Below are 10,822 nucleotides of genomic sequence, written 5' to 3' on the forward strand. Positions count from 1 at the left end.
CTCCAGCAGTAGTCTGCCTTCAGCCTACGAGGGCAAACCTCCGACTGCTGCGACGTCAGCAGCAGGAGGAAGGACGGGTGCGCCCCTCAGGTATACACGCACACAGAGGAGAAATCCAGGACACAAATCTGTTCACTGCACTGACGCTGCACGCTTTGCACACCGCAAAGACGCAGATGATCGGATGTAGATGTATATTTAAGGTGAAAACTTCAAGGTTTTTCAATTTCAATAGATCTCTTGCAATGAAACCACAGCAGTTGCACTGAGTACGTTTTTATGGCCGGTTTCCTCTGGTGGATGAACGCGAAGGCATAGCAAGGAGAAGCAAACCCGTTTAACAGACTTTCAACAAATGTTTTAATTTTCAGTTTAGCTTAGGTTGTTAAAAGCAGATGCAAAAGCAAAAAAATTTTTTTTTACTAGAGAACTTAAAAAGACATGTTTTATCTTTGAAAACAAAGAAGTGAATTTGTGTCTGTATGTTTAGGGGTTAAAAGAGCCTTAGCTATTGCTTTAACATCTTTGTAAAGCATACTTTATGTGCAAGCATACATGTTGGTCTGAAACATAAAAATGTAACTTATATGTCAATTAAAAATGTTATTATTTTGGTTGAGCATAGCTACATTTTGTGCTCAATCACTAAAAGAAGATAAGTCAGACTGCAGGCTTTGCCCCATTCCACGTGGGTGTTTGTCCTCTCTTATACTGTATAAAAATAACAATACTGATCCAAAGTAAAAGCCATACACACTAGTACTGAAATAATTTAAAACAGAAACAACAGTGAAGCATTAAAATGACCACCAAACATTCATTCATCAAGAATGCTTAAAAGTGCTGAATACAAATAAAAATGGATGAAATTATTTCTCTAACATATAAAAACATTTAGGGAAAAGATTCAGACAAAGAAGTAAAGTGAGTTTTTTGATGAACTGTCAATAATTCTGATTCAGTGCTGCATAAAGGGGAAGAGGAGCAGCTGAATGCTCTGTCACCTGTTTCTTTAAAGTACTTTTGGGAAGCTTTGGGTGAACCTGGGCTGGTAAAAATCTGGCCTGATCTGCTAAATATATAAGCATTCTTTCTCCAAATTTATAAGCATTCTTTCTCCAAATAGATGTTCCTGATTGCTGTGACCTCTTTCAGGGGGATAATACATCCTGCTTCAAAGCAAAACAGGACTCAGGTAGGGTTTGAGCAGCACTGCAGTAAAACCAAATTCCCTCAATCTCAGTCCAGTTGAGCATCTGCGAGTTGTGCTGGACAACTATAGGGATCTTCCTGGCAGACACCACAACTTTTTGAGTCTAACGGAATCTGCACCTCGATAGGCCAAGACTTTTACGACTGAAAAAGGGGGAAACAGCATCATATTAGGCATTATGAGTAATCTGTGTAAATCTTTAAAAAGAATATTCTTTCTGTAAGAACATAAGATGTAACTTACTTAATGGTAAATGTTTTTTTTTTAACATGCCCCTTTATCAAGATTCAGTAATGTTCAAAACTGTTTTCCGTCCAATCTATTGTTCACGCTGCGCTGTTATATCACTGAAATCCAAATAAAATATAATATATATAATAAATAGTTTGTGGTTGTAATTTTATAACATCCGAAAAAGTTCACTGAAGTTCTTCGGTGTCTTGGTAATTTTACTTAACCTTTACTTGACAGATGCAATTTATAGGTGTTTTCACCATAAATATCATACTTTTTTTTTTAAATCTGGTATTATTGTGGCTGCATAGTTGCTACAAATAAATAAACAATGACATCCCTGCGGCTGTTTTTTTTTTTTTTTTTTTTTTTGGTGAACGTGTATGAAAAGTGTCCATGGTGATGATTCACTCAGGATGTCATACTTCACATTGAAGGTTTTATGAAATTTGGGCCTGATAAAGGAGACAATATTTAGGTTCTAATATCATTTTACTGGTATATATATATATATATTAAATATGTGTGTAAGATGAATGAAAGTCATAAATAGCAGCAGGGAACAGGGGTGGAACACAAAATGTCTAAATTGCTGACAAATCTTCAATCTTACCGGATCTGAATCTAATTGGACATCAAAGCTCCTAAAATGTGTTTGTTTGTCGTAACCATATTGGGCTCCATGGGGACAGCAGGGATGGAAATCATTTTTCACTGTGGTGTTTATTTCATTATTGAAGCCTAATGCTTCTGCAAACTGTCCTTGGTTGTGCTGCTGGAGGAAGAGGTTATAGTGTTGAGTGAAATTATGGCCATTCTGCTCCAGAAGAAATTGCTTAATGTGAGGCTAACGTTTCACATGTGGCAGCACCGTAAGATTTGTGTCTACACAGTGGATGTGATGCAACCATCAGTTTGAGGGCTTTAACTGCTAAACAGACAAATGCTGATGTGATTAGTGAAACTGAGAAGTGAAGTATTTACTGAGGGAACCAACTAGAGTTACTTTCCACAGAAATCTACATCAGGTTGTGGTACCTTTCTGTAGAAAGCTTTTTCAGATACCTTGGGAAATAAAAAAATGTTTGTTACGTACTCTGTCTTGTGTATTCATGACAAAAAACACCTTTTCAGCTGTTAATGTTATTCATTTAAAAGTTATAGCGTATAAGTATTTTGGGAACAGAGGTACTCAAGTAAGACTAGCACTACTCCAACATATTCACAAGAACAAGTAAACATAGTTAACATCTGGTTTAATATTTAAAATGATGATGCAGTTTAATAGGAAGTGATAGTCATGAAGCAGAAGCAAAACTATACATCAAAATGTTTTTGTTTTTTTTGTTAGAATATCTTCAAAAATAGCTCAAGACCAGTCAAGACGGAAAGATACTGCTTTCTCAGCAAATTTCTTATCAATTTTGACTTGGATCACTCAAAAGCGTTGGCTCCAAAGTTGCTCTTCAGATTTTTTTTGTTCCTTAATTTATTATCCAACAGGAAAATGTGGCAAAATGAAAAAGATCAGCTCATAGTCAGAAATGACTATATTCAACAGATCTTTTTTTGGGTCAGCATACAGTGAAATGTGCATTTTGAGTTTTAAAATACCTTATGAGTTTGTTATTTGGCTTTTGATGGCCACATTTACAGATTTAACTGCAGATAATTGATGGAACACAAGCCTTTAATTCAGAAATCTTCCCATTTTGTCTGAAACTTGTATTTGTATTGAACCAGCAATCAGAGAAAATGCTTCTGTTACATGACAGTTTGCTGCTCCAATGTAATGGGTTTTAAATTTGTTCCATGTGTTGCTTTTCTTCTCTGAAAAACACACCAGCAATAAATCTCAGGCTCTAAAAGGAGTGAAGGGATTATTTAAATCCACAAGGAGGCGTCCTGAACTGTTTCTCACTGAAGGCTGAACATGAAAGAGAATTAAACCCAACCAAAGTTATTGTTTTAGTATAATGTAGAAAATATGTGACATTAGTTACACACAGACAATTTAAATTTTAACACTATTTGTGGTTTTTGGTGGTATAAAAATATAATAATCTCTTTGCTTGCTTATATTCTGTAGTATTCAATGGACTAAGAGACTGCTATGATTTTTTTCCCCTCCATGTATGGGAAGCACTGTGCTGCCATGACGCTGTGACATAATACAGGATAACAGCCGACAGCTGACAGAAAGTTCCTAGGGGTTGTAGCCACGCTGAACTGTTGTCTTGCATGTTAATACACAATTCGACCACTGTGTTGTTTTATGCAATCACTGCTATTTTAAGTTGAATTTTTTGTTTCAAAACGCATTAGAGAAAATTGAAAAGTGGTGGAAAATTCTGTTTTTATTTTGCTATTTCACAACTAGATGGTTCATAGAAATGGAAATTGCAACATGCGTGGCCTTGTGCAATTTCGTCACGCGACTTCATTTCTTCTGGACGACAATAGAGAGATCTTCTGGAGCTGCAGGTTGGAGGTCACAGAGGTAATATTCACACTGTAATCCATCATCTCTTATTTGCAGGTTTTCAGATGAACTCCATGTAGAGGGGATCGACTGGGAGCTGTCCTTCAGTGTTTAAGTTTGTTTTTAATCCATTTTCTTTCCTAAACTAAGCAACTGGCAGAGCTTTTGTTGCAAATAACTTTTTTTTCTCATGTATAAAGCCACCAAAGTAGCTTCTACTACAACGAACTCTCTTTTCTCCTATAGAAACACTCCTGGAGCAGTTTTTTTTTCTTTTTCTGTCTCTCTTTACTCTGTCCTTTCAAATCCCCGGGGGGTAGTGATAGATGGTCTTTCATACAGAGCCAACTTCTGGTTCTGCTGTAGGGTTCTTCCTGTTAAAAGGAAGTTTATCCTCTCCACTGTCACTATATGCATCCTAAATATGAGGCATTGGTTTAGCTTACTTAACTGAAGTAAGCTAAGACTTCTTCCCTTAGGTCCTGCACTGAACAGCTTCTTTCTTCTCAGTTGGATTTTTATTTTCCATAATAAATGTTGATGAAAATAATTCATCTGAGTTCCTGTTTCTCTTTTTTTATTTGTGTCTGAGCAGTGGGAGAGTTTCATCATGTGTCCCACAGCAGCTTGATGGAGTCGGACTCCGGTACCGTCAGTAATGAGCCGAACGGGTCGCCAGTGTGTCGCTACGACTCGCTCATCTGAGGTGCCATTGCTGGGGGAGATTTGAGATCAAACGGCCTAAAAACAGCCTCACCTGTTCACTTTGAGTCACTACGTCACACTGAGCCAACGGACACCGGGCAGATCTGAGAGAAGAAAATGAAGCTTTAACTTTACCATCTTGATGAGAAGCTGCTTTCAGACCCAGATGAACTCCATCCATCCCTTCCCGGTTCCCTTCATTCATCCATCCATCCATCCATCCATCCATCCATCCATCCATCCATCCATCCATCCATCCATCCATCCATCCATCCATCCATCCATCCATCCATCCATCCATCCATCCATCCATCCATCCATCCATCCAACCATCCATCCAACCAACCAACCAACCAACCAACCTGGCTCCCTTCTATTCCTGGGAATTGTTTCCACTGTCTTGTACCATTTCATTCTTAAAATCACCTCGGTATTTAAAATAAATTTTTTTAAAGTAGGATATTCTAATAAAAAAGATTAGTGCATACAACTGCGATAGCTTTTCAGTTTAAACTGGTAGAATATTCTAATGAAGGAAATGATGTTTTTGTGGTTTTATCGTGTATATAAATTGTTCCAATTATATGCTAAGCATGACTCCCAAGCTCCGGTCTCGTAACCAACTATGGTTTTCGGTTTGTAAGCATGACGGTAGAAGTTTTAGACTGGTAGCATCGACATATAGACATAGCTATCTATCCGTGCTACGGTAGGAAAGTCTGATGAGGTAGCACAGATAGTCAGAACACCGTGCACACAGATTTGCTCACCTGCGCTATAGATCTCTGCAGCTCCTTCACTGTTTCTCTGACGAAAACTCTGTTCCTGATCTGTCTGCTGTGTTCCTTAATCTTCATGTTGCAGTTTGTTTATTAATTCAAATGTTTGAGGACTTTATGGAGCATATTACGCACAGGTGGACTGTAGTTATAAATTGGGTGGCTTCTGGGGACAGTTTATTGTAGAAGATTTCATTTAGAATGGAATACAAAAGCTTGCCACACTTCTCCAATTTTTATTTGTAAAAAGACTTAAAAACAATGAAATGCTCCTCTAACTTACAGCTATGCACGATCTGTATTATCTGTATTATTTCATACTTTATAAGCACCGTGTGGATGATCACGGAACATTTTAAATTAGCTGCATGAGGTTAATAGCTCATATTATATATGACGTTCCCCTAAGAATAACCATTAGAGCCGAGCTGTAAATGGTGCCCGTCCCTGTTAACACTTCTGGGGATAATATTTAGACAAGGACTCCTATTAAATGCTTGAATGTGACAGAATAGCTGTGCAGCTGAAGGATATGGGATGATGGCTGGTTATCCTGAAACTATGCTATCAGAGGGTCATGATGAAACCAAGGGGACCCGACAACATCCCAGAATATATGAAAACACCACCATCTATGACGCAGTCATTTGTATTTTCTTTCGCTCTTTCACATACAGTAGGTGGTTGGGATGAGAATACGCTGGGGAAGCGAGAAAAAAACCATCTGGGATCATATAAAATAGTTACTGTCACCGCTCAATTGTGATTGCTGCTGCCACTCATAAACTTCTCTCGAGTTGTGTTTTAGACAACAACCAAAATGTTAAACACCAAACAATTAAAATTAAAAAAAAAAAAAAACATGAGGCGACTGAGGCCTGCAGAGCTTTAGATTTTGTCTTTGGTTTGTTTGTGGCCTTCTTCGGAGTACTCCTCGAATAAGGCTAGTGGCTCTGGGGAGGTTCAACACTGTTCCATGTTTTGTGAGTGATAGCTCTCACTGTGGTTTGCAGGAGCCTAAAAATACTTTAGAAATGGCTGTGACACCTTTCCAGGGTAACAGATGGCATCCTGTTCCTTAATTTCTTAACTCAGTTTTTCATTTGAGATATTTTTGCCTACTTCACATTGTCAAAGAGATTCTGTATATGTTACTTCTTCATTCTTCAGATCTGAGAATAATAAAATATCTACTTTTTTGACTGTAAATGTCAAAATATACCTGAAGAAAACATAATGATTGGATGTATGTTTTTTCTCAACAAGCCAAAAATAATTACAAAAAAGCTAAATTAGATTAAATTAGCTACACCATCCCACACACGTCTTTTGTTTTTGATCTCTTATGATGGCGGAACTGGGAACACAGCGAAATTATACTGTCATGGTAATCAGAGAATATTTCTATTAGATTTAAGCAAATCCACCACATGTCTAATAAAAATATTCTGGTTCTTGTTTTCAACACTATGTTTGAAAAGCCTCAAGCATTCGTCGGAAAATGTCTGGCACCCATTAATTAGTTTTAATTACGGACGTCAGTGATGTTATCTTGCGCTTCACCATCTGGCTGCCCAGAGGCAAACCTAAAGCTGCTAAACCTAAACAAAATCTTAACTGTAAACCTTTAATTAATGACCCTGATTACACCATCCCACACATGTCCATTGTTTTTGATCTCTTGTGAGGAACAATATAACTTGTGCTCAGGTTGGATCATTCTGCTTTTTTCTTTCTTTTTTAGCTTTACCATCCAGGACCTCTGCTCTTTGGCTTCGAGCCATCTTCACTTGCCAAAGCATGCAGTTTCCATGGCGTCCCGATGGGTTACACAGTAAACACCTAAAAAGTAAATGAATGAACTCGCTTTAATCCGATAGGCAACCCTTTCTCAACTTCTCAACATGTCACATCCTGTTTCACAACCGAACACCTTGTTCTCAGCTTTGAGGCAGGTGAATAGGATCCTAACAGATCAGCATGCTCAGGATTTACAGATTGAGAGTGGCATGATGGGAATGTAATCACAAAATGCACAATGCTCCCTATGTTTGTAGGCATTCATGGGGAAGATTTGTAAAACAACTTAAAATTAATTGCTTTATTGCAGTCATACTGAAGATTATCCAAGCTTTAATTAGAGTAGATTGGTTTATATTACAAAATGATTATAATATATTGTTACAATGATAATATATTATGTAAAGGTCACACTTACATATTGGCAACCCTGTAGTTGATACTTTGCCAATAGGACACAATTAGCGATATGTTTGGATTATTATTCTGCTAAAAGATCCAAAGATTATACTTTTAGTTTTTCAGTCAGAAGATTTTTGTAATTAAAAGGTCCTGGTATTTCAAAGACTCAATTATGCCAAGCTCTTTAACAAAGGTCTTGAGGCCCTCGGAGAATAAAAGAAGCTAAAAGCACACCGATCTTATACCAGTTGGTGGTTCTTGAGTGAATGGGTCCCTTTGCAAACTCTTGATATAGAAAATTGATTGCCTCCTAATTTAACAATGAATCTATAGCTGTAAATTCAATAAAAGTCTGCATGATGAGTTATAGCACACTGGCATGTTTTTTGGACCATGCTCATGCTGTCCACAACACAGCAGACCACCTAATCCTCATTAAAGCCACAGAATGTAACTTTTACAAAAATATGTTTTTCCAACTTTTATTAAAAGTGTCATCATGTCATTGGCAAGAGACAGGTCATTTGTGAAAAAAAAATGTAGCTCCTCAACTTCCTCCCAGTGCTACTATTGCTGCCTGCAAAAATACACCGCGCCCAGAAACATCCAATTGGAGCCAGGAGGAGCCAATCATCCTCCTGTATGCGCTGCTTAATGTGCTAATGGTGGAGAAACAACTTACCATTTCAGGAAAACATCATCAATTATCACTGTGACCAGGCTAATTAGCCTTAGGATTGGTGGCAGGCTATGTTGAGGTGAACCAGATGTAGCTTAACAAAGAGCAGGCGGGAGTGGACGAGCATGAGCATGATTGACAGCACTGAGACCCTCCTCCTGACTTTGATTGGTTGTTTCTTTGGTAAAAATAGGATTGTTTTATTACTGATTAATAACGAAAATGTTACTACAACATTGATTGTGGTACAGCAAAAGAGGTACGGATTTATTTTGAAGCTTTTCATGAATTTTAACCAGAGATGTTAGTAAGTGTAGAGGATTTTGAATTGGAAGACTGTTGGAGAAGACTGCTTTCTTTTTCAGTAAGCAGCTGCCCTCTCCCTCTTCCACTTCCATTCAAGTTTTTGTTGGATGATGTGGGTGCCACTTCTGGAAGATCTGAGTCATTCGCATGGTTGAATGAAGGCGATCAGAAGCTTGATTAAACTGGCTGAAGAAGCTCACGTTTCCCGCATGACTCTGAAAGACAAGGAATATAACAGTTTGCCAGATAAAAACAAACAAAGAAAAATAAATTTAAAAAAACCCCAAATTGAGTTACTTTCTGTTTTTGAAAACCTTGCTACATCAGCAGGAATGACTGAAGAATATGGTCAAGATATGCGGATAGGTTTTTCAGATTGATGATTCATGATGGTCCATGAGTTTTGCCCCACACAAGCACCACTAACTTCTGTACTTGTTTCACTACATTTTAACAATGATTAAAAAAGCAAACTTCCTCGGTCGTCACATCAAGTTAAAGTCCTACTTTCTCAGCTTATTTGTTCATGGGTTGGACTGAGGCTGTGATTTATTATGTAATCTAGTACCAAAAAGGTTAAAAAGTGAAACTATTTTTTAAAATTAAATAGTTATTTAGTCATGACAAAATTGAAAATGCAAATAAAACAAGAAATGACTATGTTTTTGTAAATTATTGTCAAAATCTCAACGATTCATTTAAAATACAATATAACTGAATGTTAAATTCAGTAAAGTTTAATGTGAATTTTCTCTTTTTTTTTTGCATATTTTTTTAAATAAAATCTTAAATTATTCTGTTCCGTTCAGTTGTAATGTTCATTGCACAACTGCTGTTGTGCAATGTGAAATACTGTCACTGTGACACTTTGAAGGAGATCTGACTGGTTAACTTCCACAGTAAGTCACCTTCAGAGCTCCATACACTGAGAGTCTGACAGGTCACAAAAAACTGCAGCATTTGACCATGAATTCATTATTAAATATATTTATTAATTGTTAATTTGTTGGCTAAATTAAGACAAGTTTGTTGAGTTAAATATTTGATGTAGATTTTATGTATTTCTTCCTTGTTGTTTTATTATTATTATTATTATTATTATTATTATTATTATTATTATTATTATTATTATTATTATTATTATTATTATTATTATTTCATTGCCCAAGAATCAATATACTGACAAAAAAATGCTTTTTCTTTTCATTTACATATGAATTATGTTCCTATATTTTATGTGATGCCATGTATGTAGAATTTTTTATTGAAATGTGACACCACAGAAATAGAAATAGCCGTTTTTTAAATTCCACGATGAAACGCCGCCACCTTGTGGTTGTTTTTGCTTCTATCAAAAATGATCTGTTTCAAAGAGGTAGAAACACGACAGTCCTTGTTTTACGTCCGCATTTCTCCAAATGTCTGTATTAATACATAAGTCTGTTAGCCTTCAACAGTTCATATTCTTTTAATTTCACATCATAACACAAAGAATGTGACTGTTGTAGCCCATGTCCTGGGTTCTTGAAAATTTCTTTCAAATTATTTGTTATAATTGTTTGCTTAAATACTTTTTAAGACTGCCTGTTGCTTGTGGACCTTTTTTAACCACCTTCTTATTACTTCCACTTAAATTTCCATTTATATGCAGCACTCTGATCTCCCAAATTCTTTACCAATGGCGTTTGCACCTTACACTTCTTGGGAAGGGTGCCGTTGATGGTTGGCTGGACAAGTCAACTGACTTCTATTACTGTGTAGGCTATAAAATAGGATTCTTGTTTTAGAAATATGTTCTTTGTTCATATTATGTTGTATTCCAATTTTATGATGAACTAAAAAATATATTTTCATTTATTTTTAGCTGCGTTTCTCTTTGATGTCACTATTTCAGGAGGGGATCAGTACATCCAATGCCATGTTCTGGAAAGGGTTAACGTTTTACTTCAGCTACAGTCCACAACTTGTGAATTTCCTCCAATATCTTGAATTGGCTTTGTTTCGCAATCCTCTTAAAACCGCAGGTATCCTTGTCGATCATGTGCTTATTTCAGCCACTTTTTTTCCTTCCACTTAATTTTTCCATTAACATACGACATTGCGAACTTTCAGCTTCTTTTTAAATGACATTTTGCCCTTTGTCATCATTCCACATAGATGATGAATAAAAAAAAGTCTTCCAAGCACAGACAAGTCAGAAACAATCCAATTTGCTCAGAGTC

General features: G+C 36.6%; 1 long non-coding RNA gene across 1 annotated transcript; it reads left to right on the forward strand.

Moving 5' to 3' along the window:
• Position 1: 1 nt before the first annotated feature.
• On the forward strand, positions 2 to 6,732 carry LOC145547929 (uncharacterized). The gene is made up of 2 exons (XR_014084212.1): positions 2 to 90; positions 4,525 to 6,732. It is a non-coding gene; the product is annotated as an uncharacterized LOC145547929 (long non-coding RNA).
• The last annotated feature ends 4,090 nt before the right edge of the window (positions 6,733 to 10,822 follow it).

This window comes from Poecilia reticulata, chromosome 17, assembly GCF_904066995.2.
Source record: "Poecilia reticulata chromosome 17, P_reticulata-male-v2, whole genome shotgun sequence".
NCBI lineage: Eukaryota > Metazoa > Chordata > Actinopteri > Cyprinodontiformes > Poeciliidae > Poecilia > Poecilia reticulata.